The 14,518-nt window shown below is 32.2% G+C and overlaps 1 long non-coding RNA gene across 3 annotated transcripts; it reads right to left on the minus strand.

Moving 5' to 3' along the window:
• Window positions 1-566: 566 nt before the first annotated feature.
• On the minus strand, window positions 567-3,428 carry LOC139848296 (uncharacterized). Of its 3 annotated transcripts, none has more exons than XR_011759907.1 (5): window positions 3,281-3,428; window positions 2,325-2,472; window positions 2,010-2,104; window positions 1,314-1,661; window positions 567-1,018 (listed from the first exon to the last, which is right to left on the minus strand). It is a non-coding gene; the product is annotated as an uncharacterized lncRNA (long non-coding RNA). The 3 variants fall into 3 exon arrangements; XR_011759906.1 differs by having other exon boundaries at window positions 1,314-1,432; window positions 1,524-2,104; XR_011759905.1 differs by having other exon boundaries at window positions 1,314-2,104.
• Between the last annotated feature and the right edge of the window lie 11,090 nt (window positions 3,429-14,518).

A 14,518-nucleotide genomic window follows, 5' to 3' on the forward strand; every position in this document is an offset into this window, starting at 1 on the left:
GAGTCCACGTGCAACGCAAGCAAAATGAATTCACGAATAAAACTGGCTTGTTAATACTAATAGCATAAATTTATACATTGTTGGTTATCGAATTGTTGCACAGCAAATCTCAATCAAACAAAGTTGAAACGCACAACGGTATATCAATTAACGAAATGATAAAGACGGAAGTTCAGCATAGATATAATATATAATTTGGTCTTAAACATATTTAATGTCAAAACAGAAGTTCAACATGGAAAACTTAGTTATAGTTTGAAAAGTTTCAAATCACGTTTACCTCCCTGTAAATAATGCACAAATGATCACTAAAACATACTTGAATTGAGTCGGGTCATCTTTGTTCAATGTAAAACAACTATGTTATGACATAAGTGAGAACTTATGAAATAAAGGACTCATAAAAGGCATAAATTTATATGACACACATCGAGTAGATTTTGACCCACTTGAGATATGATTTTGACCCACTTGTGATGTCATATTAGACAATCAATCAACCCATCTACAACATATTTTGTGAAGGTAATTAAACAAAATAATTTTTAATACAATAAAACGGAGTACCATATCATTTTGGAATAGCCTTAATATACTAACTACAACAAAATATTTGATCGAAGGACTAATCTAATATAATAGGAAATTGATCATGGTTTGGAGTTTGTGAGTTGCACAAGCGCCGACTAAATCTATTAGTTCAGATTACATCGAATGAATAATATTGTTAAACTATAACGTGCACCAATTAAAAAAAAGCTATTTAGCAGACATGAGTCAATACACATGTATATAAACCATTTCCACATGATTTTGCTCATCATACCATTTCCATCATTAGCAGATCGATCCACTCTATCCCTAAATTTAAAAATGACCAAATCAAATGCATAGAATTACACAAACATAGCCTTCCAACAACATAGCATAACAGAATCTAGAATAAAAATTGTTCTAAAAGGTTGACCAATTTCTCAAAGTATTTTTGAGTCGAGCTACCAGGCTTTAACAAATAAACCTGCATTTGGGACCAAATATTGATTAATTAGAGGTGGAAACCAAAACTCAGTTGCTTATAAATGGGTCAATTTGAACTTTGGTATATCTCAAGCAGATAAAATGGGTTGGAAGTTGTCCAAAGTCTATTATTAATGCATACAACCTCCCAAATCATCAAAATTTAGATTATTATTGCATCTTGTTAATTGTAATTAAAAAAAATCATTTCTTTATAAAAATAAAACAGAAACGAACACATAAGTAGGTGTTTGGGGGCCAAAAACTGCTCTAAACAGATTCATTTGGAACTGTACCTATCGCGACCTATTACCCGACCCGTCCATCTTTTCGCCTCTAGAATTAGTAAAAATCTTGTATATCTTGGGACATTAATAGAGAACAGGTATGATCCACCTCCACTTACCACAGGTACCTGCACAAGTAATATAACATAAAATTATTTTGCCTATACTGTCGCTGAAACTTTACTACATTTTTATTACGTTAGTATATGTTGTAAGTACCTCAAACATGTTCATAAATAGACTAAATATCTCATGTAAAAGATCCTCCCGGTCATTAGATTGATAATTCTTAATAACACGATCCATAATAGTTGCCCATTTACTATTCCAGAACTGACAATTCGGTATAGAATCTCACTGAAGAATACAAGAATCTATCCACTCACCATCATGACAAGTTAAGTGATTAATTATTAACTAACTTCACTAATTGATAAACAAAATAAATGAACACACATCTAACAAATTACCGTGAATAGAAGTCCCGGTTATCCAAAATCTTAAGAGAGTAGGATTCAATATTTAGATTTACATCAAAATCCTCATATATAGAAAACGAAAATCATTCAAGTAACACCACAATATAGTAACGTGTTTATAGCATAAGCATCTATGGATTGTGATTACTCATTACATGAACCAACAAACACTAAAAACCCTATAATATCATTCAGGTAACACCACGAAAAATTTGAGAGATCTAACCGTTGAGGTTCACAAAACTCGGGTGAAAGAAGACATTTAAGAATTCCACCTACATGAGCCTGTAGCTTGTGAAATGGCTCGAAGTTTGTCATGGTCTGTAACACATCATACAGTGTGATCAGTATGCTTTATAGACTATAGATGGGTTAATAAACATGCCGAAATGGGTAACTTTTATCTGCGTCAAAATGATCGGGCCAGGTTTTATTAAATCGATTTAACAGATTACATAATGACTTACGCAACTTGCAATCAGTTTGACCTGCTTGATGGGTTAAATTTATAACAAAGTTTTTAAAATTGACCAAAACTGACCCGTTTTTATTAATGGGTTGAAAGTGCCACCTCTACAATTGACTAAAACGGGCACACAAATGATGATATATGTGTTCCATGCAACAACCTCCAAACATAACATGTTCGCAGCTCTGGCACCTGAATTAGTGAATAAAACCGACCCAACCTGTTTCAAAGTCAACCCACAGTAAAAGAAGACTTGTTTCAATAATCAACCCAAACTACAAAAATGACCCGCTTCACCTAATGCAGACATTGAATATATTCTGTATTTAAATGTAGAAACAATAATATATGCTGATAATATAAGGATATACTAATAAAAATACGTGTGTGAATACAATAAATTTATAAAAAAAACATAATAAAGTTGAATATGTTAATCAATCAGAAATAACATTTTAAATTTTTTAAACAAAAAGACAAAGTTCAAACTATTTAAATATTTTATTTAGAGACATCAATTTGAAGGCAATATACAAATTGTAGATGATCGAACCCACAACGGATGGTCCATTTCCTTTCAATGCAATTGATGAAAGAAATTTATTTCGTTGGTTTCAAAAGACAACAATCGTTTTTAAGATGAAAACTATCCTATTAATTCAATGTTGATTGAAAATCATACAATACTGAAAGATGTTGATTCAAACTATTCAAGTAATTGAATGTTGATTGAAAATCATACAACACTGAATGATAGGTAGTATTAACTTACATGGTGGATGTAAACAAAAATCATAATATTGTGATTGTTACAAAAAGTAATTTCCCAGCAAAGAAATATGTGACAACGACAAATCAATTAAACATGAAACAATTACATAATATATTTTCGATTGGTTCATATGACCAAAGTATTCATAATTTTGCTATGACAATGGATGCAGATCGTTTGTAACAGTTTTTGTAGCCAAATCAGATAGCAAATCGTTACAGCAATAATTAAAATATGAGTAACCAAAATTATTTACCTTGCTTGCAGATCCGTTTCCCAGAAGACTTGAGTGCCGACAACTGAATTATAGGTTGTATTTCTAAACTAATAAAGCAGAATCGACTAATAGTTACCCTGGATATGTGGTGTGATATTTAGGGTTTGAGTTTGGTTTAGGTTCAACAGACGACCAAGAAAAATTGGGAGTGACGATCGGTTTTTTTTTTTTTATTTGTATAGCGTGGCATGATTATTGTTAATGATAATTAGCCTAGTGATTAACATGTCAGCAATTTAGATTAGGATTCAATTAACTAATTGAGTGCTACATAGGATTTTTTTTTCACGATTTATAAGATAGATAGATAATAGATATATATATATATATATATATATATATATATATATATATATATATATATATATATATATATATATATATATATATATGTATGTGTGTGTGTGTGTGTGTGTGTGTGTAACTATCCTTCTAAATGTAGTATTTATTGTTGTGAAGTTATTATTCTCAGCTCTGTGTATTTTATTTGGCGGGAAAAAAAATAGGAGGTTCTTTAAGAAAGGCTTAAGGACGGTACATCAGGTGCATCGAGATATTTTTTCCATGATTCACCTTAAGTTTATGTCTAAAAAACGGAAGAGATCGGCGTCAGTTCTTAAAAAGAAAAAAGATCGAAAAATTCACTAATATTTTTTCTTGTTTTGTGGTTGGTTTTGTGCCTAGGTTCCTTTTGGTTTGTTGTTGTTGGTTCTTTTGAGGGGCTGTAACGTTTTTCCTACCGTTGTTGCTTTGTAATGTTTTTCTTATGTAATAAAATTTTTGACAAGTGATCCCTTTTATCCGAAAAAAACATATCTTCAATAATTGTAAGCTTATATTCACGGGTAAATCAAATGGATCTCATGGAATATAAAAAAACGGGTTATCTCACGACATATAGTTAATATCTGCGATTCGCGTATGACGAGTATACTTTTTACTCATACCCATGACTAATTGTAAGATTTTACATGTTTACCGGCTCATTACATATAAAGGATAGTCGTGGGTCATGGTTCTTCACTCGCCATTACAATCCCTTGTATCAAAGTTGAGAATCAGAATATGGTGAGTAGACTAGAATGTAAATTTGGTGGATTTCAATTTTATTGTTGGGGCGTGAAGATGGGAATAATTGGTGAACAGGAGATGATGATCAGTAAATTTAAGAAAAGTCTATTAGGATGGAAATCATGCTCTTTCTTATTAGGCGGTCATCTGATCTTATTATAGTCCGTTCTTAGTAGCTTAACATTGTGCTATTATTTTTTGTTGTGCCCCAATGATAACACATAAAAAAAGTCATGTTTCCCCCGTATCTCTCACATTAAACCAAGAAAAATATAAAATTTTCAAAATTTAATTATTTCACTATAAAGATCATGGAAATAAGAAGACAATAGCGCAAGAATCGACAAACGGACTTATAACGAAGAAACCATAGCAAAAACAGAGAACGATCGAGAAACGCCCTCTAGTCCGGCACTCGAACCTGGATCCAGTAAGACACACCCGGATCCGCTGCCCAAATCTTGCGACCAGTACCAACTGGTCCAGACGATCCGTGGAGCCAGGCCCAAATTCGGCACTCGGATATTGGGTCCGGCAGGCGCACCATTTCGATTCCAGCACCCAATCCTTGGATCCGGCACCAAAAATCCTTGGGTCCTGCCAGAATATTTCAAGATGTAACTTTTATGCCTTGTCTGACAACAAGGTTCAGTTCGGCCTAGAATTCAACCTAACCAGGTGGGGGACCAAATGTAAAGATCTAAAGAGACCAAACTTGCCAATGTTTTCTAAGTTCAAACCCTGTAAATAAGCATCCACATTTCTGATTTTAACACCCTTCCAAACTATCCAATTCTCACACTTTCTACACACTCTACTAGTTAGCTTTCTTTATCTTGATTATGAAATGATTATCACTATATTAGTGATAATATAGTGATAATGTGTACTTCGTTATGGGCTTTATGGCGATACCGTAACGGTGTTGTTTTTAACGAGTCGTTTTGTAATCTTAGTAGTTTATTTGATGTAATTAGAAATCTTGCTTTTCGTTGAATTAAACATAGGAGTCATTTAGTTTCAAATTGGAACTTGTGGCTATCTATGCCGTTGTAATCCTCCCTTAGCGTCTTGCTATGGAACGTTTGTTTTAGTTTGTTATAAAATTCTTGGCCGTTAAAAAAAAATATTAGTGATAATTACTATATTAATAATTAATCAGAAGATGTTATAATCTACGATCAATTTCTTTCTCTTATTTCTATCTTTATTTCTATCTGTTTTATTTATCATTATGTTTCGAATTTTCATGATTAGCGAGTAGTTATTTTGTGTGTTTGTTATGATATAGTTACTTAAATATTAGAATATAATATTTGAGATGTGATATTGTAATATGCTTCTTTTTTTTTTTTTTTTTTTTTTTGTGATAAATATGGATTTTATAACTAAAATTGCTTTTAATAAAATAACATGGTTTTCAACTATGTTATTGAGACGTCGTGAATCTCAATACAAAGTAGTTATCAGTGTCAAACATGTCGTTAGATACAACATTATGTGAACTTCATGAGATACACAATGCTATGAATACAGAGGCACACAGTTTTAGAAGTACCATCCAACATTACGAACTCTGCGTGAATAAACATCGTGAAGTATCATTGATAATGGAAATAATTTTCACTCACCCTATTGACACCGTTAATTACTATTTATGCAATTATCTCTTTGATGATCGTTACAGGGATCTATAGGATGTTCGTAGTCAAATGCACATCATTTGTAATAGGCTATTAACTATTCCTACTTATCCTTTGTATTTCACAAACCAAAGTACTTAAGCGTGAGATGATTGAAAGGGAAGTAGTTATACATTATACCATCGATCAATGTTATAAAAACATGACTGGGAACTAGGACAAGAGACCTGCTTACGTGTCATACCCCTCCAGACTGACGGCGTATTGACTAGCGGTCTCAAAGTAACGGTGACGCCCTCTATATAAGACGTTTTTCAAAAGTATTCGCATTTGTTATTGTTTGAAAAGTTGACTCATAACGTAAATCCCGTTAAACCATTACAAATCATAAGTCATGTGATAATAAATAGCAACATTAAGTTTAGAAGTTTAAATGTGAATAAACAAATGTCGTCCGAATAAAAGCTGGACTCCGGTAGCAATAATGGATGCGACCTCTAAGTAAACAGCGGAAGCAATTCTTATAAGTACATGAGATAAAACATACAAAACGGGTCAACATAAATTTGAGTGAATTCACAGGTTTGTATTAAATGTATAATCGGTTTTATAGACCACGATATGTAATACAAAAATAAGTATTAAAAGTGTATGCATTCTTGAGCACTCGAAATATGAAGCTTAACACCACGAGTAGTATATAACTACGCGATTTCCTTTACCCTATCTAGTATACACTGACTAAGTGTATCGTGTATGAAGTAATAAGCACCACAAAATGTAGCAGTGAGGCTGTCAAACCTAACGGATCTGTCTCTATGATTCGCGCTTACAAAAGTATTTAACATAATCGAGCTAAGGGCTTTTTAGTCTGAACTCATGCATTGCGTAGATTAAAGCATCGTGTCTAAAATGTAAGTAGTTTCAAAACAGCATGTATCTCATCCCAAAAGTTTATAAAACAGTAAAAGTGGGACCGTGAACTCACCTTGAGTGCTCAATAAGTAACGCGGTAACTACAAGTAAAAAAGCATTTATGGGAGATTCAACTTACTCACATGTGAAAATCTTTGTAAATTTAAAGTTATCGCCATTTTTGTGGTTTCCGTTTGAACTTCTGAATATATATATATATATATATATATATATATATATATATATATATATTGTGGTTTAATCAAGAGGGAAACACTTTTTTGGGAGGAATTAAATTTTTTTCGTGTTTTTTGAAGGAGAAAAAATTACAGGCGTTAAGATCACATAAAAATATGATGATTTAAAAAAGACAATTCATAATGAATGTTATTATTTTGGCGGTAAAACGCTCGAAGAATAAATGATAACATTCATTGCAATGAATGTTTTTCTTCTGAGTTTTTTTAGGGTTTAAAAATTAGGATTTAGAAATTAGGGTTTTGAAATTAGGGTTAAGCTACTAGGGTTTAGAAATTAGAAATTAGGGTTTATCGTTTAGAAATTAGGGTTTAGATTGAATTTTTAACACGAGCGGTTTAGAGTTTAGGGTTGGGGGTTTTTTTTTTTTTTTTTTTTGGTAAAGGGACGGTACCCCGGCCAAATTTTATATCATCAAAAATAAAAAGTAAAAGAAGGAGAGTTTTTGAAGTGACCACTCCAAACAATTTAACAAAATTCCTTATACTAAAAAACAAAAAACCTATACAAAGATTTTATGCATATGAAATCAAAACTTAAACCTATACATCCACCAATACCAATATAAAATACTCAAAAACTCAAACAATCTATGTCTTTGATTCATCTGCAAAAAATACAATTAATATAAAATCCACAAATCATACCTGAGATCATTCCATAGCACCCATCCAAAAAACTCTTCACTTCATTCCTCTTCATATCATCGTACACTCTAGCTTTAAGATGCTGCAAATCCATAGCCTTTAAGACTTCATAATCTTCATGATTTTCCATCAATCCAATCATCGATCCTCTTCTGCTAACAATCTTCAAATCACCTTCATCATAATGCATCAAACCTTCAAAAAGCTCAAGAGAACCATCTAGCAGCCTGCCAAAAACATTCAGCACTAACAAAACCATAGGTTCACTTTCCTTAATCTTTTCCTTTTGTTGACTATTCCATATTTTACACTTTATAACAATTACAAAATGCAAACAAAAACAATCCATAAAGCATAATCTCCAGTCATATACAATGTAGGCAATATCAAGAGCCAACAAAGACACCAAGACATAACACCAAACCCCTAGTAACTAGGAGCCAGACATGGTTACCATCAAACTACCACCTTCTACAAAAATGAACCAGACTAGATTCAAAAAGTCAAAAAGTCAAATAAATGAACCTGAGAACTACAACACCATCTCAGATCCACCAAATGACCCCTTAACTCTAAGCTAACCTTCCAGTTACTCTCTGCTTCAATTAAGCTCACCAAAAACAGCAAAGTGACATCTACAAATAATTCAATTCCAACAAAGACCAAGCTGCCATGTTGACCAAACAAAGTTAATACAACAGTAGGGTGTTCCAGCATGACATTAAACACACCTCAAGTCATTACATAACAATAAGCTTGATCAAAACATAACCAAACCCGAAAAAACAAAGTTTGACTAGAAAAGTCAGACTTCTACAATACAAAAATATATAAGGCATACAACTGTTGCACTTAAAAAATAGGTACATATTACCACCCAAAGAGCTACTAGAAGAGTTAGTTACCTTACCAGTTCATGAATTAAAAACCATAATCATCATAAAAACCATTTGATCCCAAGTTCTGATTCCACATATCAGCAGGCAGTTTAGATTGATAATTACTCTTAATGTTCAAGATTAAAAGCTTGAATCTGACCACCTTCTAGATTTGCACAATCAACCCCTCAACAGATCTTTGTTTACCTTGGAACAGTATGAGGTTTCTTTCTTTCCTTATAAAGTAAACACATGCACTAAACACAAGTCTTTGAATAATACTCCAAATAGTCTTATTAATAGACCTATTTATCAGATAAGTGACAATATCATTCCATCTATTAGGAGCGTGGTCCAAATTAGCCAAAGCTTTTAAACTATTCTACACCAACATAGGATAATCACAATCAAAAAAGAGATGATTATGACTATCCATACATATATTACAAAAAGGACACTTCAAAATTTTAGTGCTTTTCACCCTCATATATTTGTTCCTGAGTTCTTAATTTCCCATGTAGAGCCACCCAGATTATAAAAGTATGCCTTTGTATGCTCTGACTAAACCAAATAAGTTTAGTCCATTTCAGATTATCCCAATCATCATAGAAGTCTTTCCAAACAAGCTTAATAGAGAAATTAGATGTCTAACCAAATTTATCCTTCCATAGATCTCTTTAATTTCTATCAGCAATCAGAAGAGGAGTAGGACAGTCAAAAAGATCTTTAAATTTAGTCTTCCACAGCTCAGGAACTTTACACTCACAATTTTCCACAATATCAGCCACCATTTCATTCTTGTTGAAACCAGCCTCATAAAGATCTATGTAACTGATAAACTTACAAAGGGGACCCATTGGATGCCAATTATCATACCAAGCAGAAGTTTGTTTACCATTACCAATTCTCTTTATAATAAACTTCCAAATAACCTTTCTAATTTGCATACTCTTCTTCCAGCTCCAACATGAATACTCAGCAGCCTTATAATCCCAAAAGTTTCTTTTCTTTAACTTAACTGCGCTGACCCAATTAGCCCATATGGAATTCTTTCCAGAAACAACATTCCATACACGCTTAGTCATCAGGGCAATATTCCAAGTCTGCAAATATTTAATACCAAGCCCACCTTTGACTTTTGGCATACAAACAACTTTCCAATTTACTTTTGCTTTTCCTCTCTGAAATTCTTCTTGGCACCATAGAAAACCTTTTAGCAGCCTTTCAATGTCTGCATTGATACTTTTAGGCAGAATAAACATAAAAGACCAGAATACTTGAAGTGAGCCCAACACAGAATCGATCAACTGGAGCCTACCAGCAAAAGATAGTGACTTGTTCTTCCAGTCAAAAATGCTCTTTTTAACTTTATCAATTAATGCCACACAATCTTTTCTATACAGTCTAGTAGCTAGAAGAAGTACACCCAAATACCTAATAGGTAAAGACCCCTCAACAAAAGGCAGAATTTCAACAATTTCAGTCTTAATGTTAGGCCTAACATTGCTAAAATAACAAGAACTCTTTTCCATACAAGCAACCAGCCAAGAAACATCACTAAACTCAGTTAAAGCACTCTTCAAAATACCAGCAGAGTGTTTATCACCATGACAAAACATTAGCAGGTCATCAGCAAAACATAGGTGTGTCAATTTGACATCTTCACATCGCCAATGATCTCTAAATTCATCATCCTCTTCAATCTTTCTTTTGATCATTGAAGTTAGGACTTCCATTACAATGGTAAAAAGGTATGGTGACATAGGATCACACTGCCTTAATCCCTTTTACCTTTGAAAAATCCTACATGATCACCATTCACATTAACTGTAAAAGCACTTGAAGTAATACAACATGATCCACCAAACCATCATAGGATGAAATCCAAAATTTAGTAAACAATTTCTAAGAAAGGGCCATTCAATTGAGTCATATGCCTTTTGAACATCAGTTTTAAAAGCACATTATGGTGGACCAGTCTTCCTATGATAATTCCTCATTAATCTTTAAGAAAGCAAAATGTTATCACTAATTTACCTTCCTGGGATGAAGGCACTCTGGTTTTCATCAACAATTCCATCCAAAGCATATTCAATTCTATTAGTAATAACTTTACTAATACACTTATAAATAACATTACAACAAGTGTTAAAAGACGCTTTGAAAATCAACAATGATGGTGAAACAGTTGATTTAAATAACTAGTGTGTTGAGGATGGCTCTAAAGTTGTTGGTAAGAAAGGAAGGGTATTTCATAAGTTGAATTTTGATAATAATAAAAGTCAATGGCAGTCAACAGAAGCAAAAGGTATCAAGCAAAATGCAGTTAAGAATAATTATGGTATTAAAGACAATATTGCTATGGAGGAAACAGATTGGAATGTGGAGTCCCAGAAAAATCGAAATCATAATGTTTTAAGGAAAAGAGCTAAAGGGAAGGGCATTGATGGTGATGGTAATAAGATATATTTCAAAGATAGAATTGAAACAAACAGTCCTTTTTATGTATTAGTAGATGATGAGGGTAATGGTGATTGATGTTAAGTTTGATAATACTGTTCCGAAATCAGGGTATTCTACATCTTGTTAGTCTCTTACTTTATATCTAGTATAGGTCCTCGAGTTTCGCTCAAATTAGTGTTACTCATGTTGTAATCCTCTTTGTATCATTTCCTTATCAATAAAATTATCTTGCTTTTCAAAAAAAAAAAAAAAAAAAAAACATTACAACAAGAAATTGGCATGAAGTCACTAACATTTTAAGGGGAAGGCAGTTTAGGCACAAGAGAAATGACAGTTGAATTCAGCTCATTTAGCAGTTTACCAATTTGAAAAAACTCCCTAACAGCCTTGCACACATCATCACCAACAGTAATCCATGCATCTTTAAAAAATTTAGAGGAGTAGCCATCAGGACCAGGGGCTTTATCATTATCAATATCAAATAAAGCAGCTTTTATCTCTTCGTCAGTAATAAATCTCACCATAAAATGAGCATCTTCAAATGAAATTTTCTTAGTAAACAAAGTCTCAGGGTTAGTAATTTGCTGCACAACATTACTACTACCCAAAACACTTTTGAAGTGAAAGACAAACTGCTTAGCAACATTATCACTCAAAAATATGTTACTCTACAAATCCGCGACAGAGGTGATCCTATTTCTACTAATTCTGCCTTTAACGGCTTTATGGAGGAAACTTGTGTTTTGATCACCTTCCTTCAACCAATCAATCTTTACCTTCTACTTAAGGAATAACTCTTCATCAATGACCGCATCCTTATAAGCTTTAACATACATTGCTTCTTCATCCCTGAGCTCAGAATTTGATGGATCCCTAACAACGACTTTTTGAACCCTTTCAAGTTCACATTTCAACTTTTTAACTTTTTCAAACATGTTGCCCTGTTCAAACGTTATTTTTCTAAGAGGCTTCTTCAACATTTTTAACTTGGATACAACTCTAAACATAGCATGCCCTTAAACCTCATTTTTCCACACATCATTTGACTACTGGTAAAAAACCAGTCTTAGCAGTTAAATAGTTGTGAAATTTGAACGGCTTAGGCTTAGGTTTGACTAAAGGATTTAGGGTTTTGGGACTAAATCCAAAACACTAAACCCTAAATCTTAAACCCTAAATTCTAAATCAGGCTAAATTTCGGAAAAAACACTTCACACACGATGAAAGCAAAACAATGCAAATAAACTCAGAAAAAAAATCATTCAAAGCATTGAATGTTTTCATTTTTTTCTTCGAGCGTTTTACCGCCAAAATAATAATATTCGTCACAAAGTGTCTTTTTTAAATGTTCATATTATTACCTAATTTTGATGTCTGAAAAAAAACTTTCAAAAAAAAATAAAATAAAATAAAAATTTACTTCCCCCCCAAAAGTGCCTCCCTCTTGATTATGACCATATATATATATATATATATATATATATATATATATATATATATATATATATATATACACACACACACACATATACGTATATACGTATATATACGTATATATATGTGATATATACATATTTATACGTGTATATATGTATATATATTTATATATATATATATGTATATATATACGTGTATATATATACGTATATATACGTATATATATACGTGTATATACATATATATATACGTGTATATATATATATATACGTGTGTGTATATATATATATATATATATATATATATATATATATATATATATATATATATATATATTCCCTGGCTACCACTAAATATTCGTCCTAGACGGGATTCAAACCTGAGACCTCTTGCAAGGAACTCAGGGCCCCAACCAATTGGGCTATCTAGTGATGGTTATATATATATATATATATATATATATATATATATATATATATATATATACTCCTTATAAAGCATGTGGGTTAACGCTGACGTGTCATCTAATGAGTAAAAATCGGAAGTGAGTGCTAATATGTTAATTTTGAATTATATCAAAATTACACCTGTCCCTCTTCAATTCATATTCCGCACATAACCCGTTTGAATCAGTTTCTAGAGTTTCACTCATAACCGCCGTTTCACATCTTCCTCTCTCATACAATACGTTTATCCGTCACTCCATCTGTTTATGTTCATTAATCACTTCTACTTATATCACAGAAAAACAACGGATGCTAATTACATATAAAAACCTTCCATTTGTTTCTAGGGTTTCATTCCAGATAAAATTAACCTAATTCATCAGGTTCTTTGATTTCATACGAATCTCGCGAAAAAGTAATCAACTTTCGTTCATTTCATCATCATCTTGCGAAAGTAATCTCTCGGTATTTCTCACATATAAAAATCATGCATCAGATCTGGAAGCTAGCGGCTCTTCGTCAACCATCAAGAACAATTTCTTAAAAATTGCGTCGGAAGGTAATGTATGATGCGATTTGAGTTTCATTATTAGTTTATATGTATTCGTTGATGACTTTTTTCTTTAAAGATTCATGATTTTTGTTGCTGGACAGTTAGGGTTTGTATCTATAAGGAATCCGCATCAAAAAGGGTTGGTTAACCCATATATGAAGACGATCTTCTGAAGATTCTGATGGTATCCAAAATTCTTACATCGTGATTCTTGTATTTCAATCAATTTATTATTTGTTTACACAACTTGATCCATTTGAAATATAATTACGTTTCAATATAATTAAATAGTACAAACAATGTGTATACAAATAGAATAGATTAAAGAGTTATTAGGAATTTTACAAATAGTTATTGGGATTTTAATGACATTTCATTATTTTTTCACACAGCTTTCCACCAATGTTTAAAAGGTTATTATGAATTTGAATTACCTTTTATAGATATTGTTATATATGATTGCATATCATGTGATTGTGAGTTTGTAAGGTGGAAATTATCGAGTCTAAACAATAATGTTTCCGATTTGGGATTTGGGATTTACGGTTGGCCTATTTTTTTTGCCGGTTGGACATGCTTGAGGCTTGGTATTTTATTGCTATATATTAATTTGTTTTCTCAACTGTAAAGGTCAGTTGCGTAGTTTAAAGGGCGAATTGCTCAAAAAGGTAACATGAAAGTCACTTTTTCCCGATAAAGGATATATCCGTTTTTTTCCTGCCCACAAAGGAGTCTGATTACAATTTAGTACGTAAAAGAGTGTTTGATTGAAAAATAGTGTCAATTGAGGTAACATGTGACACCGTGAATTTTTTTTATAATTTTTATTGATAATGTGTATTTACATTTCATATTTCATTTAATGACTAGTATTTTATTATTATTTTTTTAATTTTTACTATTTAG

Source organism: Rutidosis leptorrhynchoides, chromosome 5, assembly GCF_046630445.1.
Source record: "Rutidosis leptorrhynchoides isolate AG116_Rl617_1_P2 chromosome 5, CSIRO_AGI_Rlap_v1, whole genome shotgun sequence".
Taxonomy (NCBI): domain Eukaryota; kingdom Viridiplantae; phylum Streptophyta; class Magnoliopsida; order Asterales; family Asteraceae; genus Rutidosis; species Rutidosis leptorrhynchoides.